We start from the raw sequence: 8789 nt of genomic DNA on the forward strand, positions 1-8789 counted from the left end.
CTGAAATGTTTAAATTGGAGCAGTTTTATTTCAACAGTTGGCAATGCTTTGCACAAAATCGTTTGGTCTGTATTTGGTTATTTTTGTTGATTTCTGTTAGGAAAAACCTGGAATGATTGACTTTGCCTTTACTTAGTCTAAATTTTTGTTGGATATTTGATCTGTTTCTGTTGGAATTTGGATTGTTGGTTACACTTAAACTTACTTTTTGGTGATCTTTTTGTGTATTTGCTGCTTTTTAATTGTATGTTTTTTTCTGTCATATAAAATGCAGTGTCTTGTTCACACTGTCAGTTGGGCTTGTTTGGTGTGTCAGGTGGAGATTCACAAACATCCTGACAATCGTGCTTTGAAAGTAGCTAAAAAGTAGTGCACTACTTTTCAAAAAGTAGCTAAAAAGTAGCCACTACTTTTTTTCTGGAAAAGTAGCTAAATTGTAGATAGCTACAACTTTTGGGAAAGTAGCTACAAAGTAGTTAACTACTCATTTTTCAGTAGCTATCCCAACCCTGGTGAATTGTGTTCTTGAAGGATGACAATGTCATCAACCTTTGCATTTTTTCTATTCTTATGCCATATTTATATTTGTTGAAGGTTAAGGTCCTTTTTCCACCTTATCCAAAAATCATTTGCCAAGAACTGAACCAGGTGCCATCTTTTGCATAAATATAAATCTTGGTTCAAAAACTGACCAGGAGGGGGTGATATTATGCTAGACTTCAATGTGAGGATGTGGTTAGGTGTTAGGGGTTTTAGGCTTGTCAGTTGTCAACGGTCTGCTATTTACAATAGCCATAACCCTGTAAAGAAAGATTCTAAGTGAGGAACTGGCCAATCTTTTGGCAGATTAATCAATTATTGCTATTAGAACACATGTGCGGATGCTCCTCATTGACTTCAGCTCCACCTTCAATACAGTCATCCCCATGCACTTGGTAAGGAAACTCAGCCCATTAGGCATCGACACCCCACTGTGCAACTGGTTACTAGACTTCTTCACAGACAGACCCCAGACAGTACGAGTTGGAAGAAATATCTCTAAAACCATCATCGTGAACACTGGAGTTCCCCAGGGCTGTGTGCTGAGCCCTCTAATGTTCACTCTGATGACTCATGACTGTTGTGCCAAGTCCAACTCGAACCACATTATTAAGTTTGTGGATGATACAATGGTGGTGGGCCTCATCAGCAACAATGGCGACTCAGCCTGTGTGTTCCCTCTATACTTTCTGGATGTTGTGCACTTGTAAATGTGAGAGGCGACCATACTACTACATCCTATGATCCATATTCCATTAGATGGCGATTCACTTACAGTTATAGCTCTTCCCTGATGGTGCACCCTTTCATGGTAATACTTGATAAGTAAAGAAGACATGATTTGCCTTTGGTAGAATGGACCTCTCGAAGCGTGATCGAGACCTCTCGAAGCGTGATCAGTAGGATTATCTTCAGAGTTTACAAAATGCCACTGCTTGGAATCTGTGGTGGACTAAACCACCTTTGGATTCTGTTCGCCACAAACACACTGGATGGCATCATTATTGATGTATCTAAGGACAACCTTTGAGTCCATCCAAAAATATTCTTGAAGACCATCTATTTCAAGCTCATTCCTGAGCATGTCACTTGTTCTTGCTGCTGTCACTGCTGCAGACAATTCAAGCCACGGTATCATGGTCACTTTGGTTGGGGGGCAACAAGAGAATTTCCCATGACTAGCGAGCAATGGACATTGTTATCGGTGTTGACTGCTCTGAGATAGGTGCACTCCCCATAACTTGTGACGCTAGCATCTGAGAAGTGGTGGAGCTCGTACTGCTCGACATTGCTAAAGTTGTTGGCTGGTGGAATATAGCATCTCTTGATCTTCACACTGGACAAGTTTGGAAGGTCTCATAGCCATGATTTCCACCGTGGTCTGAGTTCTTCTGATAGTGTCTCATCCCAGCCCACCTTGTCTCAGCACATTTGTTGTAGAATTTGCTTTCCCACAAGGACAAACATTGCTACAAACCCAAGAGGGTCATAGATGGAAGCTACTGTGAATAGCACTCCACGTCTGGTTACTGGGTGTTTCTTGACAGTGATTCTGAACTGAAAATCATCAGAGGCAATGCACCACTGCACACCGCGTGCTCTTTCCATGAGTGACTGCCCTAATACCATATCCAGAACTTGGATACTTTCAGCACACTCTTCCTTTGGAATTGATTTCAATACCATCTTGCTGTTGGAATTAACTTGTGTAGCCTTAGCTTGCCTTTGCTGCAAATCTCTCTGGCTTCTTTCACAAGCTGAATAGTCTCAGCTTTAGATGTTACACTCACAAGTCCATCATCAACATAAAAATTCCTTTGGATGAATCGAACAGTGTTTTAACTAAACTGATTGTGACCTTCGGTGAGTAGATGTTTAAAACCAAAATTGGCACAGCCTGGTGAGGAGGCTGCCCCAAACAAATGGACCTTCATTCGAAAAGTTGATGGTGGAGATCCCACTATAAGAATCTCAGGTATTCCTGGTCTTCAGGTTTTCTTCTTCATGGAACTGATTAATTTTGCTGAGCAGTCAAAGACTGTGCATATTTTACCAGGCTTTTGAGGGTGGTATACCCCATGATGGGCAATATACCAGGCTGGTTGATTGTCAAGTTCTTCTACTGGGACTTGCTCTGCATCACCACAAGCAATAATGTCTTTCATGAATCGCACATAGTCTAGGTAATACTGCTGGTCTTTTTTGAGCTTTCGTTCCAAGCATCTTAGACGCTGAACAGCACATGCCTTATTATCAGGAAAATTTGGTCTATCATGTTTGAAAGACAAAGGCATTTCATAATGCCCATCTTGTTTATGTTTGATTCCCTTCTTCAGTTTAGTCAGGAAGAGGAGATTGTCTTGATAGACAGTTGTTTCCTCTCCAGCTCTTTCACTGAAATCGAATTCTAGCAGTGTCATTACATCAGTTGGAGTGATTCCTTTGATCTGAGTCTTGCAAACATAGTGACCCTCACTCTTGAGCTTGACTAATGGTCGAGGTTCAGGTGTCTCTTGCATCACCCCAGTATTCACACAGGTCCCCATAGCTTACTATGCTCCAACCTAAATCATGTTTCTGTGCAAAGGGCTGGTTTCCCTCACCACATACAACTTCTCTAGGCATAAGAGCTTGTGGGCAATTGTACCCAATCAACAACCCGATTTCACATTCCTTCTGTGGAACAATGTGCTCTGCAAGATGCTTTAAATGAGGCCATACCTTGACAGAGTAGGGATGTGTGTCTGATTAGCAGGGATGAATTCACAAGTGTACACTGTTGGCACTGTGATCTTCTTAAATGAGAAAAACCCTCTTATTTGCAGGTCTTTGAGTCTTTTACAGGATACAATTGTTGCCTTTGATGCCATTGTAGATAGTTTCAGCTTTACTTGTTCTGTGTTTGTATCAAGAACATCTGCTACTTCATCAAGGATGAAGGAAGTGTCAGTTTGTGCATCTAGTAGAGCGTAAGCTAGAAATTCTTTGCCTGGGGGTTTTGGTGTTGAGGCATAGACGGGAATAATAGCTAAAGTCTGGGTGCGGTTGCCATGTTGCACAACTCTACTGGATGTAGCATCCTTTGTGACATCTTGTAATTGTGCTGCCTGTGGCTCCTTTTTTGTTTTCCCTTGTTAATTTCTCTAGTTTTTGTTCTCCCTTTGGGTGTTCTTCCTGCAAGAGTGTAGGGTGACGTTTTGAGACCCTTTGGTTACTACAGCTCTTGGATTGATGGCCTGGTTTTAAACAGCCAAAGCACAATTTCTCACTCTGAATGAATTTGACTCAGTGACTGTGTCACCTTAATGAATTTACGACAGCTGTGTCCGAATTTCTTACAAAACACACACATTCGCTGGTGTTGGTTGTGACGGTCTTGGCACTAACATTTCTGTTTTTGTTCATCTTTGCCTTATCAGGCTCACTTTGCCGAACTGCATGATGAGATGTTATTGGGTTGCAAACAATACTGGGTTCCATTGTTAGCAAAGTTATGAAACAGTTATGAAACTGGTACTGTGTGGCTCTTCGGTTCCATCTGAAATTTAACCAGTCAGGCAGTTTGGCACTGAGTTTCTGATTTTCAATGCCATCATCAAGAATGTTTAGACTCTCATTGTGAGTAATGGCAGATTCGCAACTGTGCAAAAAGTCCACAAATTTCCTTAACTCCACACTATCCCTGAAGCCAATCTTTGGCCAGGCGTATAATTTGTCTCGGAAGGCCTTGGCAATTACAAATGGCTCACCATATCGTTCATTGAGCAGATCTACTCATATTTTGTGATTAAGCTACCCAGAGTCAACTTATATATATATATATATATATATATATATATATATATGTGTGTGTGTGTGTGTGTGAAATCTATATGAGGCAACCATTACTTACGTTGTGTGTGAAATGCTGTTATTAAAATATACCCCTAAGATTTCAAAAACAACCACTGTAGTCAGCTCCCATTTTAATTTCTACACTTTTATTTATTTTCGTTTAGCTTGTACTACATTTGAACAGCCATATGTTTTGAGTTTTCATGTTCTCCGCATGTCTGCGTGGGTTTTACCGAAATCATGGCTTGTGTATGAGACCCTCGAGACTGGCATCAAAGAAGTTCTGTGACCCAGGTGATAGCCGGTGGTTACTGAAAAGATGTGTGGCTATATGTGATACATATAAACCTAATAGTGAATTAGCTTATAAAACAGTAAATCTAATTGCGTAAATTAAAATGGGTTTGTGAAATGCAATGTTGTAACAATGAACTGGTTCAACTCTTTCGAACTTCTTATGTCTCCCTATCTACAACATTGGACACTGATAAGGATATAATTTAACACAATAATTCATTAGACATTGTTTATTTACTTCTTAAATAGAAGATCTCTAAATCTGAAGAATGCTGAAACTATCTAACATTACGTAAGCCTAACATTACATTACCTATCATTAAGTAAGGTAACGTTAGCTAGCTAACTACAACACTGGGAATCAGTTAATGATTTACCTTCATAATCAAAAATAAACTGCTCAAAAAATAATTTATATCCCTTATCGAGTTTTGCACGTTTGGTGCTCGATAACTTAGCTCTTCCACAATTCTGACCACATTGTCCTGCCTAAAGCATGAGAGTTCAGCCAAAGATGACGAATAATGAAATGCAGCCATATTCGTAGCGGACCTGCGCGGAAACCGGAAATAAGTTTACACATAACCTCCCCCGGAACTTGACCCCTCCTCCGTGCGTGATAAACGCCTATTGCATCAGTGTGGCGTGCGTCCGCCCCCTGGGCCCCGACGGCGGCAGGCGGGGCCTCCGCGACTTCTTCGGCGGCAGTGAAGGGAGGGAACAGGACGTGAGCTCCGAGCTCTCTCGGAGCGGGGACGGGAGGGAAAAGGAGGTGTGCTCCGAGTGCTCTCGGAGCCGGTTTGGGAGGCGAGAGAAGGTGATCTCCGAGCGCCTTCGGAGCAGGAAGGGGAGGGGGAAGAAGGGCTCCAGTCCTCCTTGGAGCTGGGACTGGAGACTTGAGGGGTGGTGAGAGGATGGGCCCCTGCCCCCCCCCGCACACCGAGGGTTGCCGCTCTGCCAGCAGGCTCCTGACCATTTGACGAGTTGTCACCTGCTGCTCCTCAAGCTGCTTCCAGTGCTTTTCAGCATCCTGGAAGACAGCCTGCTGCTCCCGCCAGCCGGCCAGGTGCAGATGGACGAGGGTCTTGATTACCTCTTCTTTTGCCGCGGAGACTTCCTCGGTGTGTTGGCCTCCTCTGCCCGGGTTTCGGCACCAATGTAGCAACTTTAATAATGGAGGGAGAATGCCGGCGGCAGGTGTGGAGACGGCGAGCCTATTGCAGCCGCCGTCGGGGCCCGGGGGGGCGGGCGCACGCCACAATCATTCATATATGTCAACATCATCACCACTGCTGCCACTTCACTTTTTCACCACCGTCGAACTGTAATTAATAAATAAAATGTACAGTACAAACGGAAAGTTATGAATTTTACAAACCACATCGAAATTATTACAAATGTACGCGATAGAAAACAAAACACAACTAAATTAAACAAACATACCTTGCTGGCTGCACACAACCAAGAGGGAATGAACCCAATATCTTGAAATTAAATGAATGAGAACACTGTAACTTACTGCTTCTGCTCTGTCGTTTTCATGCAACAGTTCAGTTTTTCAGGTTGAAGTGCCACATCTAAACCGCCTTCCTAGGAACATAACACTTAGTTTCGATATACATGACAAAAAAAAAAAGAGTATACATATGTACAAAAATAAATCAAATAGAAAATTCACGAATTATGAAAAACTAAATCACAAATATGTAAACAACATATGAAGTAATAACTGACATTTATGGCAGTTAAACAACTGCTTGAGTATTTCAGGGAGCATATAACCATCTTTTTTGAATTTCTGTATTACTTTTGCTACTGTATTCTGACTCAACTGTGATTTGCTAATCTTACTGTACCCTTGTCATCTTGTGTGCAGTTAATTTTCTTTCTCATGTCTCCAGACAATTCTCTCCCATGAGGCACCATTGTTGATTTATAAAGTGGTCAAGTACCACTTCTAATTGTCATTTATACCTGTTTGAATGTGAAGGCTGAATTGTCTCATCTGCAGATTAGTTAACCTTAGTTAGTGCAACATCAGTCTTGGTGGACTGAACTGTGCATCAGTTTTCCTTGCTTTGATACAAAATGCAGTCATTGACCTAATCTTTCAAAATTCACTAAGTTTCTCTATCAGATTCAACCACTAGGAAAACTCCATATCTACAGCACATATTACACACATTTGCACATTTTCCAAAATTGTTCAATCCAAGTTTAAAACATAACACACACAGCATTTTCTGCAATAATACTACATGAATACACTCCAAATTAAAAGCAAATGTAACAGATCTCACTTTGTTCATCTTTAGCAAGCTGCATCACTAGAATCAGGTTCTACTCAGTTTTGAATGGAGAAACACTCAAAACATGCAATGAGATGAAACGCAAGTTATAATGTCAGAAGGCATCAGCATGACACACTGAGCATAGCCAAAAAGCACGCGAGAATATATAAAGTATAAAGAATATATAATTAGTTTGTTCTTTTTAAATATGCACACGCCACTAACTAAATAATAAAATTCAAGCTATATATGCTATAAGGTCAATCGCTGTATAAAAATGCACACATAAGAAATGAAGTGATGATTCAGCCGTCTGAACAAAACAAATCAGACAATATTAGCCATCTTATCAGAACATTAAAAAATACATTAACATTTTATTCGGATATAAATATTTACAAATCAAGGCTGGTGTGAATCTCCTAACTCCTCGTATACTGTTTGTGTCCCAAATGCCTCAGTCGTATTTCAGATGTTTTCCTGCATCTTTTCTTAAGAGCTTAAGAACAATATTATCTGCATAAAGTAATTTAGTTTTTTTTTTTTTTTTACATTAAAGCAATAAAATACACAAAATAGCACATAGAATGTTGGCAGAATTGCGATTAGATAATTCAAGGTACTTCAAATCTCTTAACCTGTTGTGATGTCTCTTTCAGTGTCCCAGTCGCCTAAATCGTGTTTCCGCTGTTTTCCAGCATCTACTCTTAAAAGCTAAACAAGCTAAATAAAAACCATGCGCCCAAGGATCATGCGCTGTAGCCATGCCACTGCCAGATGCTTTGGTTTCCATTTCTATATAAGAGCAAACATCTATGGAATGATTTCTCAAAGAGCAATAGATTTCATAGGTTTCACATATGCTCCACATTTTGATGACCGAGGACTCCTAATCTACTTCCTTATGTTGTCAGCTTTATTGTTTTAGTGTTTCAGGAGACTGACGACCAAGCTGTGCCTGTGTATGTTCTGTGAATAAATGCAGAATCATACTGCAGCATTTATGACTTGTTCCTGGAACATACTGTAGTACAGTGAGTAAAGAGGTGACATTAGAAAGAACATTAAATTAGATGCAAAATATATATATATATATATATATATATATATATATATACACACACACACACACACAACCCAAATTCCAAATAAATGTAAATAAAAACAGAATGCAATGATATGCTAATCTTATAGACCCATATTTTATTGATAGTGCCTTTCCAGATGTGTAAGCTGCCACACCATAGGCACTAAAACAGCTCCATACCATCAGAGAAATGGTATCCATCCTGTCATGGACAAATATTACATAAGAATTATGTTTCTAAAGCATTGTAGAAACTATTAGTGCATTTGCACTTCTTCTATCGCGTATGTCACTTTTCTTCTTCATATTGTAAAGAACTATAGATGAGAAAAACAAATGCCATGCCACTACAATTGCAGATGCGTTAGATAGATAACATTTTACGTAGCTATACAATGTATTTTGTAACGCAGCAGGTTCTCAATAATGCTAGCCTACACGACTGTGATACAACTAGCGTGGCGCGCTTAGATAGACAGCTTTGACAAAACATTTTACTCACCTTTATTTCTTCCTTGCTTCTCTCCTTCACAAGAGTGAGGAGACTCACTGCTCATTTTGTCACTCAGTCACTTTGTTAGCATTATTATTATATCATATCTCTGCTATGGACAATAATACTTTAACACTAAGTCACTTTAAATAATAATAACACTGTCACTTAAGTCACTTTAAAATGTATATTGTCTCTATATTTTGTGTATATCTTGTGTATATTTAATATATTTGTTTGTTTTTCT

General features: G+C 40.0%; 1 long non-coding RNA gene across 2 annotated transcripts; it reads right to left on the reverse strand.

Moving 5' to 3' along the window:
* Nucleotides 1-5904: 5904 nt before the first annotated feature.
* On the reverse strand, nt 5905-7920 carry LOC118813332. Of its 2 annotated transcripts, none has more exons than XR_005007627.1 (3): nt 7601-7920; nt 6191-6257; nt 5905-5993 (listed from the first exon to the last, which is right to left on the reverse strand). It is a non-coding gene; the product is annotated as an uncharacterized LOC118813332 (long non-coding RNA). The 2 variants fall into 2 exon arrangements; XR_005007626.1 differs by having other exon boundaries at nt 6191-6261.
* Between the last annotated feature and the right edge of the window lie 869 nt (nt 7921-8789).

The sequence above is a fragment of the Colossoma macropomum genome, unplaced genomic scaffold (assembly GCF_904425465.1).
Source record: "Colossoma macropomum unplaced genomic scaffold, Colossoma_macropomum, whole genome shotgun sequence".
Lineage (NCBI taxonomy): Eukaryota > Metazoa > Chordata > Actinopteri > Characiformes > Serrasalmidae > Colossoma > Colossoma macropomum.